This window comes from Falco naumanni, chromosome Z (genome assembly GCF_017639655.2).
Source record: "Falco naumanni isolate bFalNau1 chromosome Z, bFalNau1.pat, whole genome shotgun sequence".
Taxonomy (NCBI): Eukaryota; Metazoa; Chordata; class Aves; order Falconiformes; family Falconidae; genus Falco; species Falco naumanni.
The window spans coordinates 45,934,210-45,957,315 of NC_054080.1; the positions used below are offsets into that span (position 1 = coordinate 45,934,210).

Below are 23,106 nucleotides of genomic sequence, written 5' to 3' on the forward strand. Positions count from 1 at the left end.
ACAACACCCAGGAAAACTGAGCAACAGCAACATCAGCCTGCAGAACTGATTATTCCAGACTACAGCTGTGGCTTTGACATTATTAATTTACCAACATCTACTCTCCTTTTAAATTGCATCACAGAACTTTTGCATTCAAAGGAAACAGGCAGGAAACAAGTCGTAATCACGGTTTACAGAGTAAACGTGTCCTAACCCAATCCATGTTCCACCATAAATCAAAACTTCTTGTCAGACTACCAACCACACAGGATCTGTGTCAGGTGAAAATACTTCACACACGTATCAACAAGCATAGAGACTTCAGAGTCTGACAGAGACACTCTGCCGATCTGGGGTTTCTGGGATTTCACATCTACCTGAAAAGCAAGAAGGCCAGACTCCTCCTACTCCACCTACAGATTAGCTGTGAAAAGAGGATGCTCAGATGTGTTACAATTTCTAACCAACATGGGAGACAGCTAGCATTCAATATAAAATACAAATTAACAGGTTTAAAACACTAGTAAGCAAGCAGCCATTACTGAGTTTATAGGCCTCACTTAAAACTATGAACTGCAAACAGACTGCTTTTTCACATGCCTGCTGGGTATACATCGTAAGATTTCAGCTCAGCTTCGAAATTATATATTGGAAATCACTGGTTACAATTTTGACAAAGCCACTGGTATTCTCTCAAACACATATATGGTTCTAATCTTGCCTGCTACAGGCTAAATATGAAATCTAATCAGTACAAAGGAAAAAAATAATGGATGAAATCAAAAGCTATAAAGGTAGTCATAAAATGGCAGGAGTATTGCAATGGAGGTACTCTTTCTGTGCACACTTGGGATTACTGCTTCATAAAATAAAATTATTCTGAGGCTCAGACAACTCAGAAGAAGCTCAAATCCCTATGACTTTCTATTCTTTGTCTTCTAAATCACCTTTTTTATTATTATTATTATAAGGAAGTTTTTTCTAACACCTGAAGAAATCCTGATCAGACAAGAAACAGAACAATCTACAATGAGTCCAGAGCTAAACAAACAATGGCTGTCCAATACACACAACAGCCTTCTCAACTGGTGACTGCCAAATTTATATATAAATGATTTCAGTTTCTCTTCTCAGAGGAGAAAGTCAAAGCACTTCCCCATTATGTGACCATTTTCATTAAAAATGAATAATTTTATTTCTGTGATCTCTACTCTTCTTCCAGATTTGGCTGGAACTAACTAGCAAGGGTACTGCTGGGAGAAAAAAGGAAAATGGAGACTTGTGCAGATTTCTCTACTTCTTTATAATACCAAGCTGGGGGTGGGGGGTGGGCGTGGGGGTGGGAGGGGTGGGGATATAAAGAGGGGGCATGTCTGAAACCCCTCCAGTGGATTGGTATTACCCGTGTCTACAAAAACAATCAAACCACACAGTTACATGACAGTACAACAAAACCTCTGCAATCACAGAGTCAAATCTCTGTCTGACACATCATATCAGTGTCTCTGTCCCTTAAGTCAGCATCAGCGACACTGGTAACATTTCTGGTATGTGTATTTACCCATTCTCAAAGGCCTCCAAGCATCCACGGCTACTCGGTCAGATTTGAGTGTTTCAGTATTCCTCCTGTTGGTAGTTTTCCCAAGTTCTCATCTGACTCTTCACTGTTTTGGTGGGAACTGGTTAGTTATACCCAGTCCTGCCAAACAAAGCACAGGCAGCCCCCACTGCCTCTTTACTGCAGCTATTTTCAGCGCCCTGTACGGACCCTCTCTTCTCTGGCCTCAACAATCCCCACTTGATAGTGGAGATTCACTCTTCATGGTCTTGCCTGTCTACCTATAGATTTCCAGTACTCTCCAAACTTTCTCCAGCTCTCTCCAACACAGCGTGCCAAAGAGGATACCCCTTCTGAGCCCCCACCAAGCAACCATCGAGCCTCTCCTAAGGCTATATTCCTGTTCTCTCAGTACAGTAATCGCCTTTCATTAACAACAGGTCACTGACAACCCATCTTACATGGTCATTAGCTGCACAGACACACCCACACCCTTCACCAGATATCTGCGTACATGCTACTTAGCCAGCTGCTCCCTCACCAGGGTACCATGCATCTTGCTCTGGCTCCTGCTGCAGAGCACATCTCTCTCCCTTCCCCCTCTGAACACTCACCAAGATTGTTTCTCTGTCCCCCAACATCCTTGTGGGTCCCCCCAGGCTGCCACCTCCCTGCACTGGTTTTCACACCTCTAATCAAAATGTTGAGTACTACTGCCAAAATCCTGCAAAGTCCACTTTGATGCAGGTTTCCATTTCAACAATAGGTTACTAGATTCCTCTCTGTGGTTTGCGTAATAGGTCTTACAGCTGAGATGAAGATGAATCTTACAGGAAGCACAACGTGGAATTCACCCAGCCTCTTCCCACTGCCACCAAAACAAATACATAAATCTAGACCAGAACTGTATCAGGAAACCTTCTGCAAAGATAATAAAAATACTAAATTTAGAATAAATTTAAAAAAACAATACCCCCAAAAATGTTGACTCAACTTGTAGGACAAGGACACATTTGTACCTCACACTTACCAAAACAAAACAAAATTAAAACATTGCCAAAATAATCAATCATACAAAGCAGTCACAGTCTTCAGACAATTCTCCCTCAGGAAGCAGAATTAAAAATGTAGAAAGCAACAGATTAGTAAAATCATACATTTATAAAATAAAAATCAATCTTTATAATTCTTAGACAAGAAAAAAAGAGTAACTTACTATGATTAGATTCTTTACATCTTAAACCTGCTTTTTAAGGTAAATCTCTTAATTCAGCATTGACAAACACATACGTCTCCTTAAACTACTTAATCTCATTCACAGTTCCCAACCTCTGAAAGCACTGTGTCATACCAATAGTTTTGCATAATAATAAACATGACAGAATGAGATGCACCCTGGTTTAAAACTCCTACAGACTGAATCGCTCTTTTACCATAACAACACAAGAATTCCCACTACTTTAGCACACAGGCACTTCACAGAACAAACACTAGTTTATAATAACCAGCAGTGGGCTAAAAATCCCTTCTTCTGCCACTAACCAAGTTTTCATTCATGAAAGATTTAAGAAAACCGGGACAAGATGCCTCAGTTCAGGTTCAGCCAGTAAACCCTGCTATAGCATACATACTGGCTCAAGCAGTAAAAATCCCGGTACTTAGAGAGCTAGTCTATGATACCACCAAAGCACATCCCTGACTTCTAAGACGTTAAGTACCACCATCTCCATGAATGACACTGAACAGCGTTCTCCGAGAGAGGCACTGAAGAAAACAGCAAGCCACTCTTCAAATGAAACAGGAATTGCAACACTAACACTAACAGAAGGTGGTACGCTTTTGAAGGCAGAGCATTATCTGTTCCTACAAAGATGGAATGGGACTATTGTTTGGCATTCTTACGTCTCCTGCTTAAGTGGAATTAATATTAACTTCTCAATGAAAATTTATTCACTGGGAAAGAATAATGGGTAATTCAGTGGAAGGTCAAAGCACAGCCTAGAAAATTAAAGAAAGTCAAATCTTCTGAGATCCAAACACATTTAGTATTCAATCTAAAGGTTAGCATTAAACTCTTACCAAAAAAAAAACCAAAAAAAACAACACCAAAACCAAACCAAACTCCCAAAATTAAAACAGCCTCCATTGCAACTAGATAATTTCTGATATGGCAGATTTCTTTCATAGCCTACCTGAGTAATCAGACATACAGCGCAAACCACCACAGTATTATATGAAATTAGGATCTATGGAGAAATTGTGCTAGTTTATTGTTTTAAGATGGATAAAAATGCTGGTGAGAGACGCACCCAGTTATCATTATAGTCTTGAGAATAAAAATGTTCCACTGTATTTTCATCTGTCAATTCAGATAATAATACTCAAGATAGAAAAATATACAAAATACTATTCCTTTCCACTGATCTATGCTAATACATTAATTTTGATGGCTTAAATTCTGTTTCATGGCAGTGAAAAGGTTATAGATGAAATCAGCCTCCTGTCTAGCAAACCTGTTTCTAACTGATGAGTTTTTCTCTCCATAACCCACTATTTTGCATTGTACAGCAGCAGTGGCAGTGATGGCAGGGATTCAAAATTATTTCAAATGTTTACTAAAAAATGTCAAAAGAAAATACTTCAAAAAAGCAGAAGTCTGATTATCATGAAGTTCTACATTTCTTCTAAAGCAACAGAAAATACTCTCCTGAAGAGCTCATTCATTTGTAAAAACCTGTGCAAATAAAAATATTACTGTTAACTGCATGATGTTTTCATGAAAAACACTGCAAATGCAAAATGACAAGTCCTGAAACTAAGAAAAGCCATACAAGGTTTCTAATGATCCCCTTCAGTAATTGTTTATTCAGTTAATTATAACTCAAGTGTCTGTGAGAAAGAAAAAGGGAAGCAAAAAAGGAAAAAGAAGTAGTCATGGTCTGATATACAGTGTATTACAGTGAATTACAAAAGACATTTTCTTCTATAAGAGCAAAACATTTATAATATTTTTTAGATAAATTAATCCAAATTCTATAAGTCATATAATATTGACCCTTTATAAAGGCCCATACAGAGCCCAAACAAACACAAGTGTTCATCAAAGCCACAGCCAAGAATTAACTTCTTATAAAATTAAAACCAAATTAATGTTATTTTATCTATATGTGAACAGTTTTGGGGAAAGGCTATCATATATGTGAGGTATACATAATGTTTCTATACAAGTTGATACTACTCAAACAGAAATGCATGGACACAATTAAAGCTTCATAAAAGATTTAATACATTATATTGCTGATTTTCAATTAACGTTTACCAAACAGAAAACAAAGAACTGCACAACCTTATAAGATTTGCAACCTATGCATAGTATTATGCTGGAAAAAAGCCCCCTATAATTAAACAGCCTGGAAGGTAGGCTCTTTTATTAGGTTTATAATCCACAAACAATACTTTAAAGTGATTTAACATTTTTTTTTTATTTCTTATCCTTAACGTTTTAGCCGCTGGTCAACTTGAAATTGATTTTATATTTGAGACTTCCTTCAAGCCTCACAGGCAATCCGGGTTCACCCTCCCAGTAGGGCAAAGGTGAGCAGAAGTCTGGCAGCGGCTGGCAGACTGACCTGCAGGCATGATCAGACCATCAGTTCAGCAGAGGTCTTCAGCCTGATGTTGTCCTCATCCTCTTCTGCTTCTTGACCCATTTCCTGGCTTTCTTGGGAGATGTGTAGTAAGAACATAGGGAGTGGGACAAAGCAGCAACAGAGCAGTAAAAGGAAGGCAGACTTACGAGATCCTTGTGAATCTCATGAAAATCAGGTTCCATGTGTCCTTGTGCTTGTGTAATTTCTTACAGGTTCTCTTCCCCAATGTAACAGGGGGATCACAGTCCTGTGGCTGTCTTTAGTGCACCACACAGACTCCCAGTGCCAGGCTCTCTTCATTTAACCAGTCCTGGCTTCAGACCAGACCCAGCTCCCACATCCTCTCTCATGGAAGCTCTTCCCCATAGCAGCACTTTCACGTTCACACTTAAAACCTTGCACTCACCAGTCACTTTATAGGGCAGCCCTGATGCCAGTCAGAAGACCCATCTATCCCTTCCTCAGTTTCTCCATGATGCTGCACAATAAACTGGCTACAGATTACAAAACACACCCCAAAATCCCATGGGAAAAGCCACAAGGAAGCCACATTCAAGAGCCACACATGGGTTGTGCACGGGACATGCACAGGACCTAGAAAGGCCATTTCGTCTCTGGCAAGGGATGTGCCTATTCTGTAAGGAAAGTTGTACTAGCCACTTCGGTGCCAGGCTTCCTAAATTCACTTTCAGTCATCTCCAAACACATACTAACTGTATTGTGAAAGTGAGTAGACCAGACACCCTGCTGCTTTGAATCATACAAGAAACTGAAAAGGCTTTAAATTTTAAAACAACTGGAGCTGATGCCCTTGTACACCAGTGTAGCAGGGACCACAGGGCATCCCATCCTTCACCTGCCAGGTGCTGAGGCTGGGACAGAGGAGGAGGTACACAATGCAGTTACAAATCATACAAGGGAAAATACTCTGTTTGTCTGTTGTAACCTTACAAACTGCACATTTAATACAAGAGATTCTATAAAAACATCTAAACATCACACGCATCATATGACTCAAAAGTTTAGTTCCTTCCCAGTGTACAGAATCCATCTACTTAGTTATCATTTCTTTTATAAATGATGCTCCTGCTTGGCTTTACTCCAGCACTGATTTCTTCTAAATTCTGCAACCTGTCTATCGAACTTTGCTGGTTCTAACAAGACCATGCAATAAGAAAAAAACTATGACAGAAAGCAAAAGAATAAGCATAGCAGTAACTGCACAAGAGCACTTCTTAAACACAGAAATGCAAATCCAGTAATGGCCGTTCCTTGAAAGGGCATCTTCCCATCTACCTAATAGTTCCAAGGGGAAGTTAAAAACACAGCCAGAAAACAAAGCTACACGGTGCCTCTTCTATCCCAAAAGTATATGCAGGATTTCATTACTGTTTTTAATATTGATGTGTTAATGTATTGATCTTTACATTCTGTCACTGCAGACAAACTGAAGAATGCTCCACAAGAAACTCTTACAATGCTTCTTAATGACAAAAATACTGACTAAACTGTGTGGAAACTTAGAGAAATAAATGAAACAGTAATTAAAAGCGTTTGGAAAGTTCTGTGCATTATCTGAAGAAATGCATCCACATTGTTAAAGGCAGGCAAATTAAAACACCTCAGTCTTTTATGTGGAAACAGCTATATAACTATTGATTTAGAACATTTTTTCCACCCTATACATTCCCATAAATATGATCTAGCTAGGAAACAATGTAATATTTTTTTTTTTAATTCCCTTAAGCTTCATAAACTTGTTATTAGAGGAGAACAACCTTCAGTTACTCATAATGAAAAATATGTTACTAATTCCCAAATTGCCTTAAAATGGCTGCCCAGAGTCCAAATTTACTAGTTTCTGGGTTTGGGATGTGGTTTTCTTTGTTGGTGGTAGGTTTTGTTTGTTTGTCGTTACTATATTGCCAAATAGATTGCCTAACAAGAAAAGAAGAAAAAAAAAAGAAAAAAAAAAAAAAAAAGAAAACCAAAACCAAAGAAGCAATTTCTTCTAGCAAGAACAGAACCATAACCACCAACATGAGGAAAAGAGACAGAAGAATATAAAGTCATTTTGCCTGAAGATTTGAAGAGCACTACTTATAAAACAGTCTACCTACTCAGCATGCTTGTTCTCTTACAGATTTCTTTGGGTGTATTTTTTCCCCAGCTTTCAGAAAGTGTACAAAATTTTAAGTTTTCTTCGCTTTTGAGCTTACAAAGAAGTTGAAAAAGCCAATAAGCAACTGAGCTGTTCTGAATTGAAAAGGGTGTAAGTGTGCCAAGAGTATGGTATAGAGACTACAATGAGAAAAAAAAAAGTTAAACAGATTTTGTCTGAGAACAGTACAAAAAAAGGAAATGTGGAAACTTACACAGCAAATTTGCTTTCAAATAGAATATGGGCATAACCTTCAGAGATGTCCACAATGCCCCAGTGCCACCTCAGCTCAGTTCCCAAGAACGCCTTTAACAGTAACATACACATGGATTAAATCCTAAGAATAGACCTCCAGTTTATTCTAAAAAAAATGTAACTCCACTAAATTGGATACAGTTTTGTGTCACTGACAGGATTATAGCAGAGCTACAGAGATTTAAATCAGACGCCTCTAGACTGTTTTTTCCTCATTAATGAATATTGTTTCTTCTACATTCCATGAATGATGAAAACCATTGTTTGAGACTTGGCTAGTTATGTTAGAGGCAGAGCAGTGAGACCTGCTAAGTCAAAGGATCTTTGAGACTCTCAGATAGTTTTTATTTCTCAATCATGTACTTTTTCAAATTCCCAAGGATTTGTAATCCTGAGATCCCCAGGAACAAAATCCCACTTAGGGAAGATATAGCTAAACTCAATGCTGTTGATAATACCCTTCACTTTCACTAATTTTCAGCTCACAGATTTTGGATGTCGCGGCTCAAAAGCATAGTCTCAGCTGCTCTCCAGGGCTTCCACAAAGTGATGCTCTGCTAGCTTATTCATTGCTCAGACAACGCCAGCGTGCTCGCCACTATGGGGCATTTCTAGAAACTATTCTAGAGCAATCAGTTAGTGAAAATGTAAACAGAAGCATACAATAACTACTATCAAAATCAACTAAGTGGTAAAAAAGGTCATCTCCCACTTGTCGAGAGGATTATCAATGCATTATTTCTGCCCTTACTCTCCCAACATTGAAGCAGCAATGTCACCCTAGTTTTGTTGTTGTTGCTCTATCTAGAAAGAAACAAGTCAAACGGCACTTGGAAATATTTTTTATTTTCAGGTATTTGTAGCACTTTTCACACAATACACACACAGTTAAACCTTTGCACAAGCTTCGGTGAATTTAGCCAAAAGTCATGGAAGAGTGTGAACTGCCTTAATAGTAAGTCCGAGGCACCAGGCAGTTGTCATTTTAATTACATGTTTCTATTTATTGAAATGCTAATGTTATCCTAAACCTTTGTAGGTTCCTGGAAGTCACAAACTCTGCACCTGAGCTGTCCTACCATTCCACCACTCTCTCAGTGACTTCTGGTCTGGGTTACATATGCAGCAACAAGAACATCAGGAATTTATTACCAAACTTGGAAACAAAAACCAAAAACAGATGTTGACAGTTCCCTGGCATATTCTCCCTGATGTGCCTTCAAACTCTTCAAAGCTACAGTGTGTCCTCAATCTCCTCAAACTAACACAGCACGGGAAAAGCACAGCAGTCACCAACAGGCAGACCACCAGTACAGCAGGTAACTTCTCTGTTCCACTGAACAGGCTTCCACATCAGAAACCATCACTGTGGCAGTCTTTTGGGTCACCTCACCAGAGCAACCAACCCAGGCCCACACACTATCTTCTCCTCCAATGCTACACATCTGGAAACATCTGGCAAATTAATGGATTTTGCACAGCTGTCAAAAGCAGGAAAAAGATCTTAAAGAGATAAAATATATCAGTATCTGCTGTATACCTCTTACAGAAGTGGCTTTATTGGAGACTACACAGTTTTTCAGCTCTGGCTCAAAACTTAGCCTCTTTTTTCAGCAAGAACATTGAGGAAGGGAAGGAAGAACAGTACGTACAACCTTCTAGACCATTAAATACTTGCAAGCAAAATACATCCAAGGAACCAGCTAATTCAATGACATGCTGTACAGTAATTTTCTCAGTTCTGAGTAGTACTGAAGCCACAACACCAGTTCTACACAACTGCAATCACACCATTTGCAGCTGAAACCTCACCACTCAATGGAGTCAGGCTTGATGCCTAATTGTGGTTTGGTCCTGGGCAAGTACGGGCTGTGATTACTCAACAGGCAGCACTGCCTGCTTTGCATGCTGAAGGTTATTACTGCGGGGGTAAAATGTGCAAATGTGCGTATATGATAAAGAACATAACGGAATTCAGGATTACAGAGACAACAATATTCTACAGAAATAATGTTAATCAGCCTTCAGTTACTAACAAGCGTTTGCCACAATGCCAGATTTAACCACACACTGCCAAGTCTTTAGTATGAAGAGACAAATATGTATTTAGATGCAGTGGGTCACTGGCTCCAAACTGTGGACTGTGAAGTTACTTCTATCACAATGGTGAACTATCTGCCAACTTTTAAGCTCTAAGGTTTTCCCATTAACCCAGTCCATGATTTTCCTACAATTTCCAAGCGATATTTTTTTCTGAAACATGTTTCTAGATTGCACACCAGGCACAAACTCACTGAACTCTCTCTCCATGTGTCCTCCACAGGTTCAACAGATCCTTTACAAAGGCATTTTTTGCTAACCTTCAATCCTTGCATATAAAAATCTGATATTACATCATTGTTTTTTGTTGGAGAACACGCCACACATACTGGGAACTCATGAATGGGGCTACATTTAGAATCAGAATTAGCCTTCTCAAGACAAAGAACAAATGGAAAACATGATGACGTAACTTACAAACCAGATACAGATGGGAGGGAAGAGAAGAATGAAGAGGATTAAATTCTCACCACTGTCATGGTTTAACCCTGGCCAGCAACTAAGCCCCACACAGCCGCTCGCTCACTCCCCCCACAGTGGGATGGGGGAGAGGATCGGAAGAGTAAATGTGAGAAAACTTGTAGGTTGAGATAAAGACAGTTTAATAGGGAAAGCAAAACCCATGCCTGCAAGCAAAGCAAAACAAGGAATTCATTCAGCACTTCCATGGGCAGGCAGGTGTTCAGCCATCTCCACGAAAGCTGGGCTCCATCACATGTTAACAGTCACTTGGGAAGACAAATGCCATAACACTGAATGTCCCCCCATCTCCTTCCCCCAGTTTATACACTCAGCATGCCATCCCATGGCGTGGAACCCTTTGGCCAGTTTGGGTCCTGACTGTGTCCCCTCCCAATTTCCTGTGCCCCGCCAGACCTCTTGCTGGCAGGGCCCAAGAAACCGACAAGTCCTTGATCTACTATAAACATCTCCCAGCAACAACCAAAACCATCCGTGTACCATCAACATTGTTATCCCACCAAATCCAAAACACAGCACTGCACCAGCTACTGAGAAGAAAATTAACTCTGCCCCAACCAAAACCAGGACAGCCACACACAATTGAAAGGCATTTAAAATACGAAGCACCCATGTAAAACTAGAACAGATACACACCAGATCCAAAATAAAACCTGTACATGACATTACCATTCAGACCTTGTCACAAGTACCACGCACATGTGAATGGAGCTGAAGGTTGACAATGCTATGCCTTAGAAGAAGGAATTCAATTTTCACTGCTGTGCTTAGGGACAGAGAAAATAAAATTACAACTAGTACACAGAAAGATTTCCTGTGAGGTACCTGGGGCTGAGTCTGAAGAATCTGCAATCATAATGATAATTCTGGAAATAGAAATACAAGCAGTGTTATCATCCTGAGTTCCCAGACAAAAACTGGTAACAATACCACTGTCATCTCATAAAATGCAAATTGGAATTGGAGTATTTTCATTCCATCTTTGCTTCTGACACTCAAATGCCTCCTCACAAGTGAAAGTGTCAAAAATCTCATCAGTTCTCTGTGTCAGTGCTTAGGAAGCTACAAACATCAGCAAGAACAGATCTGGGAGCCACTAAAAGAGAATTCAGAAACTACTGCCTGTGGGGAAAGCATATCACAGCTGATGAGCAACAGAACAAATGAAATTTCTAAGGCTTTAGTCTCTCCTCAGCAGAAAATGGCTTCCAGATTTCTACCCTTGAAGCTTAAGATGTTGATCCATAAATTTTCTTTAGACAGCACTGCAGCCAGAAGCTTCGCACTTTGGATAATAAAAGCAAGGTGGAGGTCTTTAGGGGGATTCCTTCCTCCTGGTAAAAAAAGGTCGTATTTCATGAACGTTGTTCTTAAACAGCTGTTTTAGACAGGTATCTTAGTGTGTCTTCAAAACATTCAGTTAATAAACAAGCATATAAAAATAAAAGAATAAACAGACCGGAAATTATAACAGTCTAAATAAAAAATATTCAGGTACAATAGCGAGTGCTTTTTATATTGTATGCTATGTCCTTGTTACGTATTTGGTATTGGCTTGGCTTGCTTACAGCAAGTATGAGATAACCCACTAGCATGCTGTGTCATCAAAACACACCAGATGGATGCTCCAATTACACAGTCTCTTCCGTTCCCCACTCCTCTCCTCCAAACAGGATGTAACTTTTAAAGAGCAATGACAGGCACCAACATGGGAAGTCTTATGTTGATACCTACTTACACTTATCAAAGTATAATCACTGCTCCACTACCTTAGTCAAAACTAATGGTAAAATTTGGTCTTGAAGTTGAAACCATGTACAAAGCTGTACTGCTGCAGTGCTTGTGAGGCTCCAGAAAAGTCTGGATTGACCAGGGTGAACACAGAACTATCCACAACTGAAAGCCTCGGGAAGTTTGATTTTCTCCTGAATAATCCACTCCTGCCACCAACCTCATGCAGGCCCCCCTGACCGTGCCTTAACAGGTGACTGATACTTTCTTGCATTTTCAACATCCCAATTTGTCTTCTTAGTGAATAAAACCCCATAAAACATTAACTACGCTTCTCCCTTTCCCTTATTCTCCCCCTTATGTGCACATGTCACCTTTAGACTGCTGCCACTGGATACACTGACCACAAGAGTGGTGCAAGGCCTCTTCCTCATGGGAAGTGGCACCAATGGTGGGTTTCCAGCAAGCTACAGCAACAGACCACTGCCTCACATTGAGCGACTCCCACCTGCAAGCAGAGTCTGCCTTCCTAAAACCCACCAGCATTTCAGCCAGGTCTCCCATGCTGTTCAAACGAAATAAGCAATTATAGGTGCCTTCACAGTACACCACTTCATAGCTGAAAGCTTTAATGACTTTGTGTTTGCAAACACATCTTCTATCCCTAGCATGAACCCCCCCCCAGGTGCCAGGTGAAAAACAACAAAATCCACCCAGAGACTTCATTGGCTTCTTCTCAGAGCCACTAAAGCAGTGAGTTTTACCCTGATTATCAGGTATGCCCACTATTCAGCACCTCACTACATGTGAAAAGCCAACACAGAAAGGTTGCCACCAAGGTTTGTATGCGAATATGTCATAATAACTGTGTGAGATACGGCAAAAGGCCATGAAGCTGCAAGATTCCTGTCATATACTGGAGAGGGGGAAAGTCTGCAACAGCAGAGTAAGTAAAATGACAGTAGATATGCACCTAGTCGGAAGACGTTAGTCTTTAAGGAGGTGTATCTGACTTTTTGACACACTAAGCGTTAACAAATCTGACAGAATAATATAAAAATGGGAGATTAACAGCCAGCTTTTTTGTGTACTGTCATTAAGTCCTTGCAGTTCATATGGTTACTAAACTTTCAGATCGACTCTAAACATATTTTAACTGACTGAAAAAGTATCTTCCTCTTCCATGCATCACAAGAAGCCAGAATTATTCAACCCCACCCTGTGAATTCCTTCCCGGTCATTTAATGCTCTGGCTTCAGGCGTAAGACACCTACAAAAGCAGAGTACATATCCTCAGTGTTTACAATGTCCAATGGCCCTAAAGTCACTGCTCTACACACTCGGTCGTTTGAAAACACATGGCTCTTGGACAGGCAGTTGAGAAGGTCTGCCTTTTCCAAATAAATGAAGTGCTGTTTCTTAATAAAAAAGAAATTCTTACCTTACTGCTGTTTCTGCTGTTCTGTTACCCAGAGTGTACCTAGTGTATGTATACAAACCTGCACCACAGCATCTGTGGATGCCACAGGTTACAAGACCGAAACGCAGAGATTAACACTGCAGATCAAAACCGCGTTGTGAACTGCTCACGTTTCAACACTGTTATATACTGGAAGGGAAAAAAAAAAAAATCAAATAAAAAATCAAATATATCTTTGGACCTCTACCTAAGAAGTCATTATCTTCATGGATAAAGGTGCTGAAGAAAAAGCATTTCCCAAAAGATCTGAATTTACATACCAGAAATGTGACATATAAAAATTGCCTTTGCGCCATGCACAAAAAGTACTGTTAAGTCGCACTTTTTAACTCCTAGAGAATCACCAAAGGGCAACCATTTCAGGAGTAGAGAACTATCAGTTTTTTTGAAAATTGACTGACTATAGAAATATTAACAGCATAAAAAACAGGATTGTGCTTTTCGTATTTACTTTTCACACAACTGTATTTCTGCACTGCCACTCAGTTCCAAATGCCTCTATTGGCCATCAGAAGGTCATTATCCTGAGGGGGGTCTGACAGAGAATCAGATCTCCTCTAGGAAATGTTTTGTTATTCCTGGTCGACAACAGCTAACAATTGGATCCCAGTGCAGCAGAAGACCTCAGCTCTGTGTCACCTGCAATAAGTAATGTAACCCAGCCAGTTACCTGATAAATTACTGAGACTACTTTTTATCTAAAATAAGCAGTGATAGTGATAAAATAAGGCAGCTTATAGACCTCCGATCAATTTATTCTTCTCCTCTCCTTCCAGCTTACTCATTTGGCTTTCCTTAAGACAAAAATTTTGTTCAAGGGGTTGGGATATCTTGGCTCCAAACCCAGACATAATTGTCAGTCACTAACTAGAGATACAAGTTCTTTTTAATAAAATAGTTAATTTGAATCCAGAATGTTTCAACGTATTGTCTATCAAAACATTAAATGTGTGCAGCTCCTAAAATATACATGTTTTCTGTAGCATTAACTGCCTTTAAATTTGCATTCAAACACTGCTTGACCTAAGCTGAAATAAAGACATTCAGTCTTCATAGTTTTCCTAGGTAGCAAAATAAAAAGATATGTGAGAGTATGTGAAGTCCCTAACTCAACTTTCACTGGAACTAAACCTGCTGATTCCAAATACGATGCTGCACTCAAACTACAACCCAGTAAAACCGCCCAACTTGGACAAGACTTTAGAGCTAAGCAGTCAGGCTAGTTCTCATAAGGCTGTAGTTAAAAGTCTAAAACCTGGATGCTGAAGCTCATGCAGAGTCAACACTATTAAGTACGGCACTGTCCCCTCAGACCGATGCCCAATTTCTTGCCAAGAAGGCACCAAGCTCAAATGTCTCTCCCACACTCCTCGCAGCCCTAGCATGGTCCTGCATAAAGAAACTTTCAAGGACTTTGGGATTTTGTCACTGTTATGAAACAAAATTAAGCATGCCAAAATCTGAATGATGTCACGGCAATCTCGTAAGTGGATTACATTAATCATTTATTAGCAAGGGAAGGTAATTCTTGAGTGAGAGCGGAACCCTGAGTTCATACTTATTTATCACTCTGGGACAAAAGGTACAATAGCTGTGGATATCATAAATACAAAAGAAATTTGTGGAAAGGGTATGTAAAATGTCCACTGAAAATGCAATGTAATTATAAAGCTACAGACTGGTTTTACACTGACTTTTTTATTTAATACAAGTTTCTGTCAGCTCTCCACAAAGTCACTGGAGGAGATTTTCTTCATTAGGTAAAAGGTGATTGCACAGCACGTAATTATTAGGAACGCTGCTTAATAAATCTTTCATTTAAAAAAAACAGTGTTCTAATTTTGAAACTGTTGCAACATAATTTAACGCAAGAAAATGTTCTCTAAATTCCGGATATTACTTTTCTCCAGTTTGATCACTTTAAAAATCAAATTTAAAAAAAGAAAAAGGAAAAAAAAACCCAGGTTATTAGATAAGCTAATACAGCAAATACACCTGTATTTCAGCCTGTTCCTGGGTGGAATGATTACAGTAAGATGGACTTAAAAGCCAGCACACATCTGGAGGTAATTGCCATTTCCCTTAAACTGTAGATGCTCTTCACTCCAACATCCTATTGCCCCAGCAGTGGCGGCGGGGAGCAGCTCTCTGCATGGCAGTTCAGCCGGCAGAGGAGGAAGGCAGGCTGGAGGAAGGCTTGCCTCCAGCAGCCATGCCCATCCTGAGGGGTGGTAAGCTAAAACTTCTCCACACTCTTGTGTCTGAAACCCACAAGAGCCACGGCACTTTGGTTTCAGAGCTTCATGCTTTAATTAAGCCAAGAGCTGCAAACACGGCATGTGCATCCCTTGCATTAGTCACACAGTTTGAGCTGAGCTTAGATCAGATGGCATTTAGGGATCGTTTCCAACTCAAGTTACTCTATGATCATAAAAAAGCTGGTGTAAGAAAGCTGTTAAGAGAAGAGAAGAAAAATAACCTCAGCTCCCCACACACATCACACAAAGCACACCAACTGCCTCTTCCAACAGTGGAAGCAGCACTCACCCTCTCAAAATTCACCTGACACGGCCAACATACAGAAAACTACTGGGTTTGCCTGTTCGTATTTCAAGACCGTTAGTTAAAGCATTCTGCTTACATTAGCCTGGGGAAGACCTAGAGCAAGGGCTTTTACTCTCCACTTCCTCCCCTTGCTCTGGCAGAAGCTTTTTCAGATACTACTCTCAGTTGTTCTTTTAAAAATGTTTTTTTCTAATTTAAATTTATTTAGTCTGAAGAAGAGTTACATTTAAGGTTTCCAAAGCACCAAGATTTCAAACATGATCAAAGTCCCATCAGTACAGACACTATAGAAATACCTGGTAACAGTAACACTGTCAATGAGAATTGCAACTTATATATCAGAATAAATAAAATTTTAAAATCCACAAATAAAACCTAAGCATATGTTCAGAAAAAAAAGTCACATTCTTGTATGTTTCAAATCTTTCATTATGTTCTGATTTTTTCCTCCTCCTGTTTAAAATTACCTTCTTCTACCCCAGCCCCTAAGCTCTTGCTCACCCAAATACCCACCAATTTTTGTGAAAAGTGTGTTTCTGGTAAAAAAAAAAATAATTCTGAATTACCACCAGAAGAGCAACAATCAGAAACCGTTTCACTTAACGTACAAAAATGAAAGTAACTGCAGATAAACAAAATTATTTATCCAGATCAATATAGGGCACCAAACCTGTATCTCCTAGGTATTGAACCAGTACCTTAGCCACCCATATAAAGGCAGTTCTTCCCCTGATATATGTTCATAGCACGGAAAAAATAAAGTGAGTTTATGTAGGCTGGTTGCTCAATCGATCTTGGTAGCAGGTGGCCAAGTTTGGTAGAGTCCATAGCCCCGCTGCCATGGTGTTTTCCTGATCCATGCTCACCTTTTACGGTTTGAAGTTTGAATATCAAATTCAGCAGAGATACTCTTGATGGAGAAAAAGGGTGCCACAGAGGTTCAGAAGAGTTTAATTAGTTGAAAAAAGAAATTACTACTAAAAGGATTCAGCTCAAATTCCCAGCATGTACTTCTCATCTGTCACATTCACCCACAGACTTTTAATGAAGTCTCTCACTCCCTACTCTCACATTTTCCTCAGAGAGGTGACAACGTGGTCATCTTCTTACAGAAAGTCATTTTTGTTGAAGTGCTCATTAAAGAGAAAGAAGCAAGTAACGCTTAATTGCTGGCTTATAAGCAAGATTTGACAGACCATATAGATAATCCAATAACGTGTTGGACAGCCTGGAGGGAGGGTACCTGTCTAAAAAAAATAAATTAAACAATGTTCTGAAATGATTGGCTAAATGTCACAGAACACCTCCTCCTCCTTTCACTAGGCAGAGGCTCCCAGTGTGGTCTACCTCACCTAGACTATTTATTGTTTTGAATACTTGTAATCCACTTCTTTCACTAGTTTCCTTGACGATGCACAAAAACCTCACTGCTTATTCATAAACAGTTGCTTATACAGACTTACTGGATGATGGAAATTTCTCCCAGTAAATACTTGTAATTAGACAGAACACAGCACATGACATGATCTTGTAAGGACAACATGAGAGACCAGGTGAGATTTCACCTTCCCAGCAGCATCTCCCTACTGGCTCCTGGGAAGCAGGTTTGTACTCCCATTCCCACTCCTCCTCCCACGTCCAGATGGACCTTTTGCAGCAGAAAGGGGCTAGCGTAAAAACACCATCCTATGGTCCTAGAGTATCCTCAGCTAAATTCTCTGTCATCTACATTATGTCATGTATCCATTATGTTGCTCCTGTACTTATTAATTCAGAATTAGGACAAGTATTGTCATCATTATTTGCCTGCATATGTGAAAGTGGCAAATAAAGATGTTTCCCCAGGCTCCTTCAGTAAAGCAACAAACGTAACAACTTTTTTAGAACACAGTCTCATGCAATGGAAACAAATACTATGACACTGCTCTGAGCAGCTGGCTTACCAGATTAATCAATACTTTAAACCAAAAACAATCAATCTGTTTTTCAGAAACCTCTAACCCCTATACAATATGTATTACAGAAAAACTATTAGAAATAAATGAGCAGAGGGTTGTTTGCTAGATGTCTCATTATGCAGGAATCTTCACCTTCTGTGAAACCAGAAAAACACATTTACGAATGCATTACCGGAACATCAAAGCTTGACTTACATCTACAATAATAGGCTCTTGTTTGAAGTTAAGCTTCAATTAACCAAGCTGCACTGCCTATGGACACCGTGCATTAACCTATCCTAAGCACCTCTATTTTTTTTTTTTTTTTTTTTTTTTTGGGGGGGGGCGGTTATTGTTTTGGTTGGTTTTTTTTTTTTGGACATAAGAGAAAAGTCTGACATCTAATTCATAATCTCATATAAATCCAGAACAGCTATGATCAATAGCAGGCAATTTGTGTGCAGCTGGAAAGGAGATTCCATTTCTTCGCACCCACATGGCTTTCATGTCAGCTCTAGCACCAGTAGGCACAACTTATAAAAAGAGAATGTTAACTGCCTTTCAAAGATGCATATAATCCTCATATTGCAGGCTTTTAAAGTTTAAGAACATAAGCAGTGCATGTGACTGTGGCTTAAAATGGTATCGAAGTCAGCAGCCAGTTCCTGGTCCAATCAAAATCTACTCAAATGTCATATGCAAAGAACTCAGGCTTCTGGGTAGTTCTGCTTGTAAGACAGGTGAGACAAACTTTAGCCTCAAAATTCGTAGCCACTGATTTCAAAGCATTATGGAGTCTTCACATCCATGCGGACCAAACAAGATGTTCAGGCTTACCTCTAAAAATCCACACTCACTTTCCTTGCCCCACAAAAATAAGGGCACAATGGAGTACACCAAGATTTTCACCTCTGACATCCACCACCCCATCCAGCATAAAGAAAATTTTTCTCAAGCATTACTTCCAATGGATTAAACACATGAAGACAGTTTTAATAAATCAAAAATCGGGAATGCATTTACACTCTTCCCAACAATACAGTAGGATTGCAAACTTACCATAAACAAATGACTGAGAATTAAATTATTAACTCAAGAAATTGTGAAAATTCAGTAACCAAAAGAGCTTTGTATCCTAAAAAGCTTTGGTGTCTCTGCCTCCCCTCCAACACACCAAAACTATCTTTTTCTATCTACCTAGACGTACCAAGTCACCTTTTCAGCATTCTTACATTTTATAACCCAAAGGGCTAATGACTGAATACCTTTATTTTAATAGCGTTCCAAAAGGATGGCCTTGCATCCGTTAGAAGAGAACACAGTAGCCAGAAAATGTGCTATTTTAAGTGAGGACAATGCATTAATGTAAGATAAAAGTATTGCTCCAAGCTATAACTAGAAACATCCAAGAAAACTTAGAGCAATATGATTCATACTACACTGCCAACCTTGAACGGCCATTACTTTGTGGAAACAGTTTGGCCTAAAAGCTCATAGATCTCTCAATCTCAGATCACATTTTCCAACCAAGGCAAGTTGTCTTTCACTCAGGTTTGCATTTCACTCATTAGACATCCACAATGTCTGTCCCAAGGTGCTTTAGAATGCTAAATTTTCTGCTTTTGCAGAGTTTCCTGGAGTCTTCTATTATTGTTTACTGGACACTAAATTTTTCAATACAAATACACACAGATGCACAGAATTCACCTGTAACTGTTCTCCCTTACTCCCAAACAGTGTTTCCAGGCAGTGTACCCTTCCCCCACCACCATTACAGCAAAAGGTAAACACACACCTCACTTTCGGTTACCTGCATATCACTAGAACATAGCACCTAGAGAATAAAATTATTCTACATCCCTGTCGTTGTTTGGGAAAATCAGGCATCATGTGCTTGTTCCTACCACGGGCTGCAAAGGCAGGTGCAGCCAGCCCGGGATTTAACAGCAATGCAGCAGAACCCGGAGTACTGTGACTGGAATATTTTCCAGGAGAAGTTGGTTGGGACCTCATGGGCTGCAGTCGCAGAGCAGGTGCAAAATGGCAGCGACATGAGCATACTCTTCTCAGTGGGCACAACATGATGCACGTCAAAGACAAGAGAAACGCTCCATGCCCGATCTGCTGCCCTACACCCACATTAGCTCACTCTTAATACACAGAGAGTCAGGCAAACATCTCTGCCTCCTAGCTTCTCAGCAGCTATGAAAACGGCTGGATCTGCAACGCGCTCTCTCTCAAGCAAACTGCAACCCCACAGCCCAAAAAAGCCGCAACAGGGAAAAGCAAAAAGATGTTACAGTTTTCCAGCCTAGGCCCAAGTTCCCATCTCTCTTAAAAGGCTGATTTGTCGATGATGGCAAACAAAACGAGTCTTGGTAAATTGCTCCTATTAACACTGATCCTTCCAGAACGCAGCAGCACATATGGCTGCACTGATCATGACTGCGATTTAGGCAATCACGGTATCAAACTGCTTTTCCGGGAAGAAAACATGAGGATGCCTTCCGTTCCCCGAAACCAGTAGGTGATGGCAGCAGATGTCACCTCCCCCCGAGGCCTGGGCGGGAGGGCAGAACGGACAGCTCGGGCACCCCGCAGAGGGGACGAGAAGACCCAGGCCCCGCTGGGTTCCCTTCTGCAAAGCGGGACGCGGCCGCAGCGCCCGGCACCGCCTGCTGCGGGGCAGGGCTGTGCTCCGTCCCGCTGCCACCGCCACCGCTCCATCGACCACTGCGAAACACACGCACGCACACACAGCCCACCGCGCCTCTCCCTTCCCAGCACTGAAAAGACGCGGGGGGGGACGGGGGGGGGGGATTAAAAACATCACAACCAGCAAACCCAGTGCACCAGGGTACGCACAGCTCCAGCCACTACTATTCCACGCGTGCCCCGCCAACATTACATGACATAATTAAATGGATAAAAAGAGCGATAGCACGTAGCTGCCCGCCGGAGGCTGGAGCCGAGGCATCCATGCAGGCGCTGGCGCCGCTCCCCGCAGCCCGGGGCAGGTGCGGCGCCTCCCTCCGCCCGCGGCGCGCCGCAGCCCCCGGCCGCAGTCCCCGCTACCGGCAGGCGCAGCGAGCGCGGGAGTGCGCTAGCCGCCCCCCCCCCGCCCGTCACCTCCACCCCCCCCCCCGCCCGCGGGCCCACCGGCCTCCCCGCCACCCACCGGCGAGGCGGGAGGGGACGGACCCCGCCGACCGCTCCCGGCCGCGGCCCCTCCGCACCTGGTGCGGGTCCGCGCCGCCTCCTCAGCACGCAGGGCGGCTCCGGCGGGGGTGGCAGCGCAGCGCGGGGCGAGCAGCCCGGCAGCCAGCCGCTCCTCCCGCGGCCACCATCTTCCTCCTGCCGCCGCCAGCACCGCCCGGCCCGGCCCCTCCCGCCGCGCCGCGCCGCGCCGCCCCCCGCGTCAGCACCGCCCGCCCCGCCGCGCCGCTCCCTCCGCCCCGCAGGCCGCGGGGAGCCGGGGCGGGGAGCGGCGGTAGCCGGGCGGCGGCCCCAACCCTCCCGGGGGCGCCCGGCGCCGAGTAGCGCCGCTTTTCGGGCGGCGCGGAGGCAGTTCTTGCCCGGGTAGCACAGAGCGGGGAGGCGCCGCAGGACGCGGACCTCCCCTGTCGCACGGTCCCGCAGACGCGGCTTGCCCCGGCGGGGAGGGCCGGGCTGCCCCCGCGGAGCTGCCGGGTGCCGGGTGGGTGTGCCGGGGCTGCCCGTGAGGCGGCGGGAGCCCCCCCGCAGCGTGCCGCAGCCCGCGGGAGCTGCGCCCGCTGTACAGTTCTCAGCAGTGCCTCGTCCCTGGCAGAGGGCTGCCTGCCCGCATGTGTGCACACGCACGCACAGCGATAGCTCTCACGCCGCTCCTGTAGCCCAGGCTGCAACAGCCACTGTAACTGCTTCTGCAAGCTGCCGCTCTCCGTGCACCCCTGCCTCACGATGCCACCACGCACGCAAACAAAACCCCAAATTCCTCAAGACAGTGCTTTGCATTGTATGGTCGTTAAATCAATACGGCTCGACGCTCATAACCTAAAGGAACTAGCAGAAGAAATACACCTTCCCCACCCCCACATTAGTACCTAATGACCAGGGGTCCTCAAACTACGGCCCGCGGGCCAGATACGGCGCCCCAGGGTCCTCGATCCGGCCCCCGGTATTTACAGACCCCCCGCCCCCCCCCCCCCCCCCCCCCCCCACCTCCCCGCCGGGGGTTGGGGGGGGAAACCAAGCAGCCGCAGATGGCTGCCTGCCACGGCATCCGCCCGCCAGCCCCCTGGTTAAAAAGTTTGAGGACCCCTGCTAATGACTTTTCAGTTTTATTTTTTTGTTAAAAAAGATAGGAGTCTTTAAGATGCCTAACAACTAATGCTGAACTGTAGTACTGGTAACATAAATTGGTACATTCTAACAGTATTGTGAGTTTGTCTCTTCAGAGAATGTGATAACTGCCTGCCAAGTGTTTAGGCATGCACCACTGCAAACTATCATAAGTAATCTGCACATATAAAAGCTTGTAATTAGTCACTATGATAGCATGGTGTTAGTTTGGAATATAATGGTTTTTATATATATATAAAATATATAATATAATATACTTCTGGTTTTCCCCTTCCAAACAGACACCCAAAAGAGATTTTCTGGTTCTTGGTAATAGGGTAGCAGTTATACCCCTGTTATGGTATGGTTCAGCCACTCTGTACACACAGGCATACTTTTATATCCTATCTAAAATGCTGCAGTACTCTGCAAATGAAGACTTTGAAAATGAGAGTATGAAAAAAATGCTGTTGAAGAAGAACGAAGAAGTTAAGAAAATATGAGTGAGCTTTGTGGTTCAGACAACTGCTACCAGATTCCTCTCCTCTATATTTAATACATTGCAACACTTTATTATTTTTTTTTTCCCTCCTATGCTAATAGATTTCATTCACTGGTGTTTTTCTCTCCAATCCTGGACACATCTATCAACCTTGTAACTTTTGTAGCGAAAACAACAAAACCTGGAGGTGATGTCTGTCCCCCTTCTTCTTTTCTATGGCATCCATATATGGCCCTGCTACAGCCCCAGCTTACCACTCTTCAGGGTGTACAGGATGCGTCTGAGAGACTTCAACAGCTACTGATTCTTGGATAGTTACACTAAGTAAAACACTTGTCATCCTTCTTCTCTCAAAATAAGAGAGCAGTTAGGCCTGAATGTGATC

At 42.3% G+C, this 23,106-nt stretch overlaps 1 protein-coding gene across 2 annotated transcripts in view; it reads right to left on the minus strand.

Moving 5' to 3' along the window:
• Nucleotides 1–21,277, minus strand: part of APBA1 (amyloid beta precursor protein binding family A member 1) — a 91,001-nt gene extending 69,724 nt beyond the window's left edge. For both annotated transcript variants that reach the window (XM_040579790.1, XM_040579789.1), the window contains exon 1: nucleotides 21,136–21,277. The gene's annotated coding sequence lies outside the window, so the exon portion shown is untranslated. The remainder of the gene's footprint in view (nucleotides 1–21,135) is intronic.
• Between the last annotated feature and the right edge of the window lie 1,829 nt (nucleotides 21,278–23,106).